General features: G+C 40.4%; 1 protein-coding gene and 1 long non-coding RNA gene across 4 annotated transcripts in view; both read left to right on the plus strand.

Annotated features, from left to right (window-relative positions):
- Positions 1 to 15268, plus strand: part of PHF2 (PHD finger protein 2) — a 184295-nt gene that overhangs the window by 23507 nt on the left and 145520 nt on the right. The window lies entirely within an intron of this gene.
- Positions 1611 to 15268, plus strand: part of LOC141496141 (uncharacterized) — a 52815-nt gene continuing 39157 nt past the window's right edge. The window contains exon 1 of the long non-coding RNA XR_012470951.1: positions 1611 to 13855. This is a non-coding gene — a long non-coding RNA (uncharacterized LOC141496141). The remainder of the gene's footprint in view (positions 13856 to 15268) is intronic.

Consider the following 15268-nt stretch of genomic DNA (forward strand, 5'->3'; position numbering starts at 1 on the left):
TTCAGTATTCATTATGGAATTCCAGAGTTGGAACAGAATCCAGCTGGCCATATAGTCCAAGAACTATACATCATATAGAATCTCCTTTAGTCCTCTCTACAAATGATATTCCAGTCCTTGTTAAAGGAGTGTAAGTGAAGGGGAATCTGTTACCTCTTGAAGTAGTTCATTTTATGTTTTAGACAACTCCAATTGTTGGGAAATTTTTCCTTAAACCAACTGTAAATATCTCTTTACAGATTTTTACCTTTTGCTTCAAGTTATTTCTCCTAGACTCCAAAAAAGACAAGTGTTTTAGATCCATTCCTTTCTAACACAGATATAGCCTCTACCCAAGTTCAGACCTGCCTCACTTCTATCTTGAACTATTCTAATACTCTTCTAATGGGTCTTCTGTTTTTATTCCTTTCTCTTTCCAGTCCACCTTCCAAGTAGCTACAAACATGAGACCATATCACCCTCTTACTCAAAAATCTTCAGTGGTTCTATATTACCCTGTCACTAGCACAGAGCCTTTCACATAGTAGGCACTTTAAAAATGGTGGTTGAATTTAATTGAACTTGACTCCCTTCTCCACATGGCAGCTCTGTAAGAATTAGTAGATGGTTGTAACATCCCCTATGAATTTTTCTCTTCTCTAGACTAAATCTCCTCAATTCTTTTAAATAATTTTTGTATGGCATGGTCTCTCCTTTTGATGATCTTGGTGTCTCTCTTTTGGATGTGACCCAGCTATCAATATTCCAGTAACTTTGTGGCCTTTTCATAATTAAGATATTTTCACTAATGATGCTGATCACAACCCATTTTTATCCTGGATGGTTCTTGTCTGGATTCTCCTATAAATCCTCTGGGGTCTCCCAATGTCCTAGGAGACTTCTTCTAGGTCTCATAATTATGTGGGTCATTTGTTACCTTTAGTTCTTGCTCTTCATCTCTGAACATACCTCTCCCTACTTTTATTAAACCAAAAATCGTTCAGCAGGAATTCTTTTTAGGTGATGGGGTTAAGTGTCTTGTTCATTGTCACACAGCTAGGTAATTATTAAGTGTCTGAGGCCGTAGTGAGCATTTTTTAAAGGACACTATGATAGAGAAAACTTGATTGCATTTAACTTTATGGAGAGGAGCTGACTTTTTTTCCTTTTTAAACATTCTCATGGATCACTTTATTGGGGTTCATTATAAGTATCTGCTTCCTTTGTGGAGAATTATGAATGGAATACCATACTTTTATTTGTGTCCTTTTACCTGACAGCTGGACTCACCCCAGCTTGGATGAATCCAGCTAACTTGTTCTATATAATATCTGACTAGAGAAAGCTTTGGGGCCATCCAGGCCACTAGGCAGCATTTCCAAAAGCCTTAGACCCCTTGAGTCTCCTTTGCTTTGGGAGAACTTTAAAAAGAATAGATTCTCCTCAGGGTGCACTGGTGGGGAGAGGAGAGGAGCTGCCTTGATGCTTCTCCAAAGACAGGGAGCTAAGCAGGCCATGCAGTCATGGCCGAATTCCCCCAAACTGTGTATGTGTATATATATATATATATATATATATATATATATATATATATATATATATATATATATATATAATCTGGTAGGAAGAAAAGTAATAATAATCCAAGTTATTGTAGTCTTTATAAGAATTACTTATGTATTTGTGTGTATATGTGTATATGTAGTTACAATCTCAATCTCTCTCTCTCTCTCTTTTAAGTTTTTGCAAGGCAATGGGGTTAAGTGGCTTGCCCAAGGCCACACAGCTAGGTAATTGTTAAGTGTCTGAGGTCGGATTTGAACTCAGGTACTACTGAGTCCGGGGCTGGTGCTCTATCCACTGCGCCACTTATCCGCCCCTCTCTCTTTTCTTTTTGGAGAGGCACTCAGGATTGGGTGATTTCCCCAAAATCACACAGCTAGTAAGAGTCAAGTGTATGAGGCTGGATTTGAACTCAGGTCTTTTTTTTTTTTAGGTCTTTTTGCAAGGCAAATGGAGTTTAATGGCTTGCCCAAGGCCACAGAGCTAGGTAATTATTAAGTGTCTGAGACCAGATTTGAACCCAGGTACTCCTGACTTCAGGGCCGGTGCTTTATCCACTGTGCAATCTAGCTACCTAGCTACCCCTGAACTCAGGTCTTTCTGACTTGAGGGATGTTGCTGTATCCACTGTACCACCTAACTGCCTCTGTACAATCTCTTTGGATTCCTTTAAGAATCCAGTAAAAGAGGTAGAGCAGATATTCTTCCCTTCATATTCATTCTTCTTCATCTAATAGGTTGAAAAATTGAGTCAGAGAATTTAAGGAATTTGCCCAAGATCACCTAACTAATCCTATAGAACTGGGCTAGAATTTAGGACAACTGACTCCATACCCAGGATCCTGCACAAATGAGTTTAATGATGAGCTGCTCTTCTTAGTGGAACTTTTACTTTGTATGAATGGGGTCATCTGGTGGGTGGTGGGTTTTTTTAGAACAGAGGTTTCTTACCTATTTTTTTTTAAATCATGGTTTCCTTTGGCAATCTGTTGAAATCCATGGATCCTTTATCAGAATCATATTGTTAAATACAAAAAAAATAAAATGCATCAAATAACAAAGTTAACCATTTAAGTCGAAGTACAGTTTGTTAAAATAGGTTTTTAAAAACCAAATTCATGGACTTCAGGTTAAGAACTCCTGCCTTAGAAAGATGAGTTAGTTCTCCACTTCCTGTAATTGCTGGAGGTTAGAGATATCCCCTGATGTGGAGCCCCAGGAGCTGGTGGATAAGATGAAAGGTTATGCACCCTGTTCACCATTCCCCTAATCATGATCTGTGGCCCCCAGATGATGATGCTTCATTAGGTTACATATGGGTGAGTAGAAGGTCCTTTCACTTAATTTCTAACACTGTTTTCTTTTCTTGCTGTATGAAGCTGCTTATCAGAATATGACCTTCCACTGCCTGGGCAACATGAAAGATAACCATTGGTTTTATAATCTATTTGCTTAAATTTTAAATTGCTCTTACTGATGATAATCAGCATTTTGTTTATTTGCATGTGTGAAGTCATTGTCATTTTATATGGTTAGGTTTGCAGATTGGGTCCTCAAGAAGTTGATTATGACCTACCTGGTCTGAATGAAGACCTGGGGCCTGATGCAACCTGAGCTGCCCAGCCTCCTTCTAGCTGGGTGTTAACAGCAAGAATGGAGCTTACTGGAGAGATTAGCTGTTCCATGAAAACAATACACTGCTGTAACCAAAATGTAACTTATTAAAAGAGCTAAGCATAGAGTTAATGAGTGAAATACAAAGTTCCATAGAATTCTTTTTTTAAAGAATATAAACCCATAGCATTTAGTGTCTTTCTCATTAGACCTTGACTTTTTTATTCTTAGTAGTTTTCCATTGTCTGTATCTCTTGTCAAGGAGACAAAATTCTCATTTCTCTCATTTGTTTCACTTGTCTCCTAGGAGTTCAGAGTTTGCCTTAGTGCTGCTCCCTGTGTTTCCCAGCTAATATTTTGATTATTTTGAAGAAGTGATAAGTGTTCATCACTGTAAGAGTTAACTTTCAATTCTCTTTCTATCAATTAGCAAAAGAAGAAAGAGAAAGATTAACTTGCCATCCTTAGCAGCCAGTTCTCATCTTTCCTGTCACTCCATCCACAGAAAAGAAACAAGGATAAATTCAAGCCATATCGTGTCTTTCTATGTTTGTCTGTCAAGGAGAAGTTTATCAGTCATTTTCTTTCATTTTTTAGTCATTTTATTTCTTTCAAAGTTTTCACTATTGCTCCCTCCCATCAAGAGGGACCATTGATTGAATGAATGATCCTGGAGCCACCAGCAGCTTTATAGCTATCTGCCCCTGAAACAAAGCTTAGAGTTGGAAAAAAATCTCAGTTTATAATGAAAAGGGTCACTATCTCTTCTAGAACAAATCATTTTGAAAGTTTATTGTTGCCTTTTGTTTTTAATACCAGTCATTTACCAATAATTCTCCCCGCTCCATGGACCTCTGCTTTATAATAAAATAAAACTGTGAAGAAAAAGTAACCTACAAAGTAACTATCTCACAGTATCTGCAACATGTACATCATCTATTCCTGCATCCATGGTCCCTCATCTTTCTTCCAAGATGAAAGAAGTATGTCTTTTTCTATAAAATAATTTAAATAACATTTAAATAGCAACTAAAACAAGATTTTATAGCTATTTCTATAGTTATCTAGTTCCTTCTACATCCCTGTAATATTGGGATATGAGGTTGGAATAGCCCACTTGGAGTCAGTAGGGTCAAGAGCTAGGATAAATAAATAAAAAATAAAATGCCTGAGAAACTTCTCTCTGACTACAAAAGACAGTTATAGGGTTTTACACAAACATCGGAGGACATGATTTGACTTGAATATGTTTCTGTTTCTTTTCTGTGGATGGAATGACAGGGAAGCTTGGGGAGGGTGGGCAATGCAATTCACCTCGGTTGTTTTTTTTTTTCCCATTTCTCGGCTCCATTCTTCATTCTCTTAAAAGTGTTGGACTCCTAGATTTTCTCATGCAGTTTGGCTTTTAATGACTCTGTAGACTTGCGTTGAAATAAAAACCAAACATTAAGTAAATAGAAATGGAAAAGGCACCTTTTTTTGCCTGTTCCTTGGAAGTTTTTGGGAGATGGTATGGATCCTCTAGATTCTAATTCAACAATCTATATACATGTATAAAATTTCAGCTCCAGAACATGGAACTGATATTTCATGTGTTTGTAGTTGTTGAATTCTATGGAGTTCACTGTCTGACTTCTAGCAGTTTCTAGTTTGCTCTATGCAACCAACATGGAAATTTCTGGACAGTTCTGATTCTGCCTTTTCTGTATCAAACAGACACAGACACACAGAAACACACAGACTCAGACAGACACAGATATACATATACAGACACAGACACACAAACACATATACACAGACACACAGACCCAGACACAGACCATACACCCAGACACATACTTTGGCCTGAAGTGAATGAACAGTCACCCTTTGTAGAATGAAACCTTCAGTAGTACCCACTCTTGACCAGAGTCCTGCTGAGCACCCCAAAATCTCCACAGCCACTCCCTTGTATAGGAGAAAAGTCAAATAGAGCCACATTCTGAAGCCACCTCTCTCAAGAAGAAACCCCACCCAACTTGTTCCCCATTGTACATTTCTCTGAGGGTTTAAAACCAGATTATCTTTCCAATAGATCATTTAATATCCTCCCCCTCAGGATGATGTTGGTTGCTAGTGCTTGGTTGAATTGAAATTAAATAAGACTTTATTCCTGCAGGCAAGGCTTCTCTGCTCCTGAGTTAGAGACATGACCGATTAGAATTCTCTTATCTCCCCCCCCCCCCCCCCCAAGCAGGGGCTGGTGCTGTGCTGGAGAGGTGCTCAGGAGAGAAGGGATTGATTCAATGAATGATTGATTGACAGTGTCTGGACTCTTATGGAAGAGAATCTTTTAGGTAGATATCAAACTTCCATTTCTCTTCTGTTGAGGAGCATGGCATTTTAGCCAGTGGCTGGTCATGCTCATTGTAGCAATACTAAGAGCTTCCATTGATGTAACACTTTGGGGTTGCAGCGCATTTCAAAATTTATGATCTCCTGAGTGGAAGTTTAAAAAGTGGGAATGATGTGGGGACCTCTTCTTTACCCTTTCCTCAGTAAGGCAGTAGGAGCACTCTAAGAAAGAGTGAGTAACTGAGAACTTTAGAAGGAGGGCACAAAATTTCTACTTTTTCTTTGTATCAACAGGGCCTAGTGCAGTCCTGGAACAAACCAACTGGTTAATAAATACTTACTGATTGATAAAGTCCGGCTTTCCAATTTTCCTCAGATTCAGTGAGTTTACATTTAAATGGGAGGGCAGTGTGGTCAGGGAAGAATGAACAGAGATTAGGCACTTGGTAGAAGGGATTCCAGATTCCGGTAAGAATTTGGAGTAGTGAGGAGAGGGGCTGGTTGGCTTGAACTGGAGACCAGAACTTGGGTCCTTGAGCATTTTGCCATCTTCCTTCTGATGAGACTGCTGATCAGGGAGTGGGGAGCTTGCCCTTAGTGATTTCTGATTGAAATGAATCACCCACTGAGATGATTTCAGTGGCCCAGCTTGGGGAGCACTAGGCTGTGAGGGACTTCCCCATGCCTTATCGCAATCTGCGTTTCATTCATGAGCAAATGAACCTTGGCACTGGGGAGGCCAAGGCCTGGCCATCCCAGTCCTGGCAAATTTCCCAGCAAAACTCCAAAAGAAGCCACTTCATGATTCTTCTGGGTATGTAAGGCTTGCCATCCTACTTGGTAAAAGCTAACCGGGGAAATCCACTCTGCCAGATGGCTGATTTGATTTAAAGATGAGGGACAAAAAAAAGGGATAAAAGTCCTGGGTACTTTTTTGTATTTGTTAATTTTGATTGGTACAATTTAGTTTTAACATTTAATTATGATGATGCTTAGTATCAATCTTGTAAATGTGCCTACAGTGCATTTTCCAAGAGCAATAAAACTTTCTTTTTTAAGAAAATTATTTTTATTTATTTTTTCAGTCATAAATAAAGATGGTTTTCAATATTTTTTGTAAAACTCTTACCCTTCTCTTTCTCTACCCTAGGTTAGCAAAGTAATTTGATATTATACATATATTTCCATATTATACACATATCTCCATATTAGTCATGCTGTGCAAAAAGAATCAGAATAAAGGGGGAAAACTGTGAGAAGGAAAAAGCCAAAAAACAAATTTAAAAAGGTAAAATCAGTATGCTTTTATCTGCATTCGAATTCCACAGTTTTTTCTTTGGATGTTGATGGCATTTTCCATTACCGGTCTTTTAGAAATGTCCTTACTATTTTGCTGGGAGGAACTGAGTCTACTACAGTTGTTCATTGCACAATGTTGCTGTTAGGTGTACAGTGTTCTCCTGGCTCTGATCACGTGGGTCCTTTCCCCTTTTTTGTGATCTCTTTGGGATATAGATCTAGTATTGCCATTTCTCATTCAAAGGGCATGCCCCGTTTTATTGCCCTTTGGGCAGCATTCCAAATTGCTCTCCAAAAAGATTGGATCAGTTCACAACTCCGACAACAGTGCATTAATGTCCCATTTTCCCCTTCAGCATTTATCTGTTCCCTTTTCTGTCATTTTGTCAATCTGATAGGTATGAGTTCGTAATACAATAAAACTTTCATAAAACAGGCTACTGTCAGACTTTGTTCCTCCCCAGAGAGGACAAGTATATGGAAAGGGACAATTGTGTTCCTCAGGAATAGATTTGCAAGTTGCAGATTACTGTATGACTGTATTTAAACTTTTTGGTTTTGTTTTTGCAAGGCAGTGGGGTTACATGACTTGCCCAAGTTCGCATAGTTAGATAATTATGAAGTGTCTGAGGCCAGATTTGAATTCAGCTTCTCCTGACTTCAATGCCAGTGTTCTATTCACTATGCCACCTAGTTGCCCCTGCATTTGAACTTCTGGATGTTGAAGCAAAACAAAGTACAAACAAAAACAACAACACACAGGCACACACAAAAAGAACCTCTAAAATTTTCAGTTAGTCATGGCTGCACCCTTGATATGAGTCACAGCAGTCACCGTGATAAGCTTTGACAGTCGGTCTCTGACATACAAGTCCACAATGGTGCCTCTTGTCCCAGGAAATAGTGTTACCTCTGTATGATGTCATTGACATTTGATGACCTGACAGACATCTCCCGGTCCTGAACTAGGTCTAGGAGGATCTAAACGACAATAGCTGGCATATATATTTCACTTTTAAGTTACAGAACACTTCAAATATTATCTCCTTTTATCCTCTTAACCTTGAGAGTTAGATTCTGTTATTTCAGATTTTTTTTTAAACAGTTGAGGAAAATGAGCAGAGGTTGAGTCTTGACCAGGGTCATACGACAATGTATGCCTGAGAGAGTATTCTTCTCTCTCCATATGCCTTTTCCTTCCTGATCCTCTCCCCTCCATCTCTCTCCCTCCCCACATCAAGATATGCATTCACATTGGGCCTATTCTGACATATTCAAACCTCAAAAGACATCAGAGGAAATCCCTCGGTTGGAGAAGAATAATATTACAACTGTGGAGATTCTCTGGGAGATAGAACCGCTGACAGGTGAAAACACCTGCACCTTGAGGATTTTGGCTAGCTCTGGAGAGCATCCCATACTTGCCAGTTCTCATCTGCCTACATAGAAAAGATGCTCCAAAGCAAGACTGTGGCTGTCGAGCCTTTCTCAAATAGGGTACTATTTGAATCTCAGCAATGCTAGTGTGGAGATTGTGAGAGAATTCTCCTTTCTTGTCTGGACTACCAGCTCTCTTGTGCCTTGCTTGATCTCACCACTTTGATCTGGGTGGGAACATTTGTTTTTTCCATTTGTAAAAGTGATAAACTTTGACTCCACAGCCCACTCATTCTGAATCACTCACTTGCCCGGGTCCCCTGGTTGGGTTGAATGCTCTAGACTGTCCAATCTTGCTCCCTTCACAGTAATTCCCGCTCCCTGTCTGTAATAAGTATTCTTTTGGTTGTGATACTCAGACACTGGGCTTGCTTCTCCAGCCTTGCTCTTGGCCCTGCCCCTTCCTGTGCTACCACTCTGGGATGGCTCATGACTTCACTGATCCACTTTCTCAGCTCTCAGAATGATCAGTTTCTGGTTCTTGGATGCTCAGTCTTCACTCATTTCTGAAAACCGAAGCTGCACTTGGGGTTGAGATCTGTACCACTGCACCAAGCAGTCAACACGTGAGGTCATTTGTTCATTTGGGGTGGGGGATTCAGAACACTGGAAGATCTGTGTTCCCGTAATGAAACAGAAGCAACTGAGGAGTCCAAAATCAGGCCTCAGCCGCTATATTGTAGGAGGGATCTGCTTGGCAGAATCCCAGACCACAAGCTTGGACCCGGCACCTGAGAGTGTTTAGTGTTATTCAACATTTGAAATTTCCTTTCCAATATCAAGTAGACTGCTTGTTTTGTCATCTGGTCCAATATTGAAACAGCGTTAGGCTTTTTTTTTTTTATTTGTTTGTTTCCTTGCCTTCAACTTTCAGTTTTATTTCCAAGCAAAATTTTTAGAATGGGAAGGGATCTTAGAGATCATTGAGTCCCACCTTCGCATTTAACAGATTGGGAAAACTGAGGCACAGAAAGAGTAAATAGCTTGCCAGGATCACACAGTAAGTCTGAGGTAGAATAATATTAATCTTGGTCTTCCTTATTCTAAATCCTCCATACTTTTACCTGAAGCCTGAAATCCTTCTACAGAGTTGCTATTCTCTATTGTGGCCTTCCCTGGAGGTCCTTCCCTTAAGTGAATCTTCTCTTCCATTTAAATGTAAACTCCTTGAGGGGAGGGACCATTTTGACTGTTGTATTGTATTCTGAGGGCTTAGCATGGAAATATTTAAATGTGTTTTCATTTATCCATTCAAGTCTTTCTTTGAAGATTTTGCAGGATCCAATCAATCCTTACCTTTGAATCCAACCCATTTCATTCAAGGTTAGCTCTCATTTCTAGCAAGTTTTTCATATAATAAGTCTAAATCTGCCCCTTGGACAGCCTTCTCCTGTTCCCCTAGCTCCAGAGCTCTGTTCCTGGGGCTGACTGGTCTCAGTCCTTGACCTCATTCAGTTAAAGAGAGTCTGCTTTTTCCTAAGCTTTCCGTTATCAGGCAGTGGGAGTCTTTATGTAGTTCTTTGAATCCATTAAAAAAGTTCTCATTTTTCCATGAGGATTGTGTATTAGAGAGGAGTCTGTTCTTTGGACACTTTGGACTTTGGGTGTTTTGTTTCTATATTCTTCTTTGAGACTTCATTGATTATTAGACTGGGATTTTTCTTTCTTTCCTCCCATTCAACTAAAGTTCTTGCAAGGAAATCACCAATCCTTGTATAACTTGTTTAAAAATTATTTTGTGGACATTTGTGTTATGCTAACCACCATCCCCACCCCAGATTCCTTGCCTGTATAGAATTACTTCTGATGGAAGCACTTCAACCGAAATAATTCAATGCTGTTGGAGTATTGATGAAGAGGTGGGGTGGGGGGAGTTATAACTGGGTGATTTAGATACATTTCCTAAGATAACTTTAACTGAATAGAAGAAAATCCTTTGTGGTTGGACTGAGATTGCATATAGGAGGGAGTGAAAGAGTATTCTCATCTTTTCTGTCTCTGTCTCTGACCTGGGAAAGAAAAAGTCAAGAGAAGTTGTAGGGAAAAGGTGGCTTGAGGCTACCTCTCCAAATGGTCCAGAATCTTCCTGAAGAATCAAGAACCTCTTCTTCCCAACCCAATTGAAGACCTCAAGACCCTCAATCTGATACCATTTGAAGCCTTTCCAGAAGGCCAAAAAAAAAAATAACAAAACCTCCAGAAACCTATGTATTTTTAAATTGCAGCTACTGGAGCTGTAAAGCTTGAGATTTTTATACCTTTCTGTGTTTCTCCAGATGTAATGCATCCTTAAATTTAACTGCCATTTTGGCAGAAAAGTGAAAAACCAAATTATAACACTAGGGGCTCCCTCCTGCTGACTGAGGTTGCCACAGTTCCTCAGAGCTTCAGTTCCCTTTTATATGAGATGACATTTATAAACTTTAAAATGTGGTACAAATGCTAGTTATCATCATTATCATCATTTTTATTATCTGTAAAATGGGGCTAATAATACTTACACTGCTTTATCTCACAGGGTGGTTGTTGTGAAAAACAAACTTGTTAATTTAAAAGTATTTTAGAAATGGAAGTTGTTTTTATTGGTCCCATGAGTCTGTGTGTCTTCCATGGGGATGCTCAAAGATCTTTTCCTTCAAGACCCTGAGCTCTAAAGTGTTTGCCAGATTGTGTATTTGGGCTTTGAAATCCTTTGGGTTGTTGCTCTTTCTCTGGTATCTAGAAGATGATTCCCTTTCTCTCTCATACAATGGGATTTGTTTGTACAAAAGAAGAGTTGCCTCAGTTTTCTCTGAGGTGCTTCTCTCTGGGTTTCAAGATGAACTCAAGAGCAGAAATACCTTAGAAAAAGGCAGGGAAAGCTCTTACATTGAGAAGGGGACACTCAGATAGTTTAGAAACCACAGGGGTGCTTTAGGGTAAAATCAGACTTTTTTTTGACCTATCTAGGGGTCAGGAATTTAGAGATAGAAGTGAGTTTAGAGCTCATTTCATTCTGCAGAGGAGGAAGTTGAGGCCCAGGGAGATTAAGTGTTTACCTGGATGGTGTGTGGGTAATGAGAGGCAGTATTCGAATCCAGGTCTTCTGACCTTCAGTCCAGTGTTTTTGCTGCCCCTCCACCAGATTGTCATGGCTGCATATGATTTTATGTAAGAGGTTCTGTGTAAACCCCAAGGATATTACCATATTGGTGTACTGAGATCGCAACAGAAAGAAGAGAGGAGGGATTACAAGGTGCATGCCCAATCTTTGATGGGCTGGTCAACTCCTGCTCTGGTCTGGATCCGGGTCCCATTGCTTGGGGGCAGATCTGCAGTAATGTTTTATGTCTTTTGGATCTTGAGCAGGAGGGCACCAAGCAACCAGCTCCAGCCTGGCATCTCAAGAGAGGCAATGAGTGTCTGCCTTTAGCAGATAGAGATTTTGCATTCTGTGGGAAAGGCTCTGGCATTCCCTTATTCGCAGTGTTTATCCCTCATTTCAATGGCTGAAGCTGCTGAAGCTGCTGAAGCTGCTTGAGCATTCATATGGGAACTTCCCTGAATCCCAAAAAGGCACCCTCCCCCCAGGTAGATGGACCTCTGGGGACCTTTGGGGGTGAGGGAGCTCCAAATTGAGAAACAGAGCCCAATCCAACTTCTCTAATGAAGAGGTGGAACCCATTGCCACAGCTGGCCTGGAGGATGGAAGGAGTTAGACCAGTGATTGATCGCTCTTTCTTGTTACTTGTCCTTGCTGGCAGTCCTTGTCCTAAACCCCTAAACCCAAAGGTGGTGCAGGGCTTTGAGATGAAAGCTTTCCGGGAGCTGTCTCAGGATTCTTGATGGTAAGATTTCCCAGCTCAAAGCAAGAGGGTTTGGTTTGGAGTTTCAGTAGACGTTTTCTCTGGGCCGATAGTGAAGCTTTATTTCAGGCAACTTGTGGTCTTTTGGGGTTAGGAAAATCATTTCCTGAATGTAAGAATAGATTGGAGATATGTGGTGGATTGAAGTGGAGAGAGACCAGGCTCTGTTTGCCACAGACCTCTGGCAAAACTAGAGGGTTGGCTTCAGTGATCTCAAACATCCCTTTCAGCCATAGCTCTGAGAAGTTGGGGAGTTGTGTCCACCAGAGATGGATAGGAGGTGAGTGACTGGATGCTTTGAGAGAGAGCTTATGATGCAATAAAGATACCCTGGGGTGTTAATGCCCTCAGGATGCTGGATTATGAAGTCCAAAGGGTTTTCCAGCTTTGGTTCTTAATTCAAACAAGGAGATTATATACATGATTTCCCCGTAGAAAATTCTTTCTTCATATTCATCAATAGACTGTAAGGCTCTTTAGAGAAGCGACTATTTAGTTTAGCTTAGCACAGTGATTTTCATGTTATAAATATATAGAAATACACACATACGTCTCCAACAGATTTACTTTTAAAAGAGGAATGAGGGTTTATTTTTTTGTTTTTTGTTTTTTTATTTTTGGTGGGGAGGGAAGAAAGATGGAGTACATGATAGAAAATAAATACAGATGTAAGCTGTTTTGCTAATTGTTTTATAACTACAACAAACTAGTACATAGGAAGAACAAAAACAAAGTGACAAAGGCTTAATGTTCCCATGGCAAGAGTGAAGAAGGCAGTTTCTAGTATCTGGAAGGAAGATGTGTCCTTGTGGTTTGAATGTGTGGCTGGATCATCAGCATGCTCGAACAGAAGGATTGTAGCATGACCCTGGGAGAAGGAGAGGATGGGCTTGTGAACACGCTTCTGAAGGGCATCTTCACCATGAACATTAGGTTTGCTTGTTCTTCTTGTCAAATTCTTTCTGGACCAAGCAGTAGATTGATAGATCCAGCTATATCTCCTCTAACATGTCTCCCTTTCTATCCTGCATGGTGATGCTGTAGGGGCTGCAAGGCTTGGAGGAAGCAGCTGCCCTGCCAGACTTGGCCACTCCAGTTGGGCATTGCAAAGCCTAACGTAACAAAGGTCTAACATAAATGTTTGAGCAATTCTTGGTGAATTTAATTAAATCACAGTGTTTGGTAAGGCCATCCTGAGGGAACAGCTCAATGTACATAAGCCATATCCTTGCATTGACCCCTCTACCAGCATATCCTTCTCTCTTTGGGAGATGAGGGAGGAGATTGACTGTGATGTGGGAGAGATATGTGAAGAACAGGGCCAAATGGTTCCTGACCTCAAAGAGTTTCCTCTATATTGTGATGCCTTACATGAAATAAGTAATGACATAAGAATGGCCTCCTGAGATGTCTCCTCTTGGCTTGTAACTTCTTGAAGAATATGTTGGAGGAGGACACACTGCTGCGTCTGTGGTGGGTCGTCAGGACAAACCATGTGAGATTCATCAAGGTCATTGCCATCCCAGTCTGGTAGGGTCGGGGCATTTTTATCCACAGTAACTTTCAGAGATCATCTGCTAGGTCATAGAGAGCTTGATGCAGGTAGTGCCTATGCTGATGAAATGATGGATCCTAGGTGTGACCAGCAGGTAGCCTGTAATCAAGCGTGCCACGGTGTGTTACTGAACATTCAGAGAAGAGATGGATAAATGTAGCTGGTGAAGTGGTGAGGGGAAGGACTTCTGAAGGGAGCTAACTTTAAAGCCTGGGCAGGACTTGGATAGGTAAGAAAGCAAGGGAAATGCCACAAATTAGACTTGTGAGCTGCAAAATTTGGATCTGGATGTGCTAAAAGGTCTTCCCTTTAGAATCCAGTGACTTTTGGGATGTCACCTTGTCCAGACCTCTCATTGTATGTGGAAACTGAGGTCTGCAGAGGGTGGCCTGCTACCATCGGCCAGGTGTAGTAGCAGGCAGAATCCAAAGCTGATTCCTCTGCGCCCACATGTAACATGTGTCCTCCTGCACCATGCATGTTTTTCTGTGTTTTATCTTTGTTCTCCCATCACCAGGGATGGTGTCTTGCCCATAGCTAATGCTTGGCAAATTCTTGTTAAATGCACGAACGAAGTTGGTGGGGGCATTTTGTCCCAAATCACATGTGAGATGGAGAAGTCAGGAAGCAATGCTGTCTCTTGCCATCTAAATCTGGCAATAATCATTCAAACAATTCTTAACTGAATTGAGAGAGGGACTTAGAAAAGGCAAATGCAAATGGTCATCCCCAGATGCTGCCTTCAATGTCATTTCTGTGTTGAAGGGGCCATAAAATCTGGCCAGCGGGAATGCATGGAATGTGCATGGATTTTAACTACTTATATACCAGTAAAAATCCAATGGCTCTCTTTCCTTCCTCCTATCTCTTCAGAGGTAAAGCCAAATTGGACTTTTGAAATTTACAGTTTTATACCCTTTAGGGTATTATGCAGCTTTCTATTGTGTTCAGATTTAAAATTAGATGTGTGCCTCTTGTAATCCTTTCCAGGAATTTTTTATTTTTCATTACATTTTTCAAAATTAATATTTCTTGATTTGATATCACCTTCATATCCCAAAATATTCTCCCACCCTCCCATCCAAAGAGCCATTCCTTATAACAAAGAATACAAAAGGACCAAAAATCATTTTAGCATAATTGACATACCAGTCAAATCTAATAGTATATTCAATTTTCTACATCCATTTCCTCTTACCTCTGCAAAGAAGAGAGGGAGGGGAATCTCCTCCTGGTGGTCAAACTTGGTCAGTCAGTCTCATTTTGTTTACATTGTTGTCATTGACGTGTGTTTTCCTAGCTTTCTAGCTCTGTGAAGTTCATGTCTTCCAAATAGTCTTCACAGGGCTGTGGTAGCTGCCTTTATCCTTTGAAGTCCGTGTAGGCTGCCATGCCACCTTTTTGAGTTGTAAGTGGGGAAACAAGAGTGCTTCCATGTTTTGTGGAGCTCTCTCAAGTCCCTTAAGTTCATTGGAAAATACAACATGTGGGTCTTGGAATGAATGAGAGATTAGAGCAGGATCTTTAACTCATCGAATGCAGGTGGGTGGCTGTATGTGCTCAAAAAAAATAACGGACTGAAAGCTTTTGATGTAGATCTACAGTTCTTTGCCCCAGACAAAATTAACTTTTAATTCCATAT

This window comes from Macrotis lagotis, chromosome 8 (assembly GCF_037893015.1).
Source record: "Macrotis lagotis isolate mMagLag1 chromosome 8, bilby.v1.9.chrom.fasta, whole genome shotgun sequence".
NCBI lineage: Eukaryota > Metazoa > Chordata > Mammalia > Peramelemorphia > Peramelidae > Macrotis > Macrotis lagotis.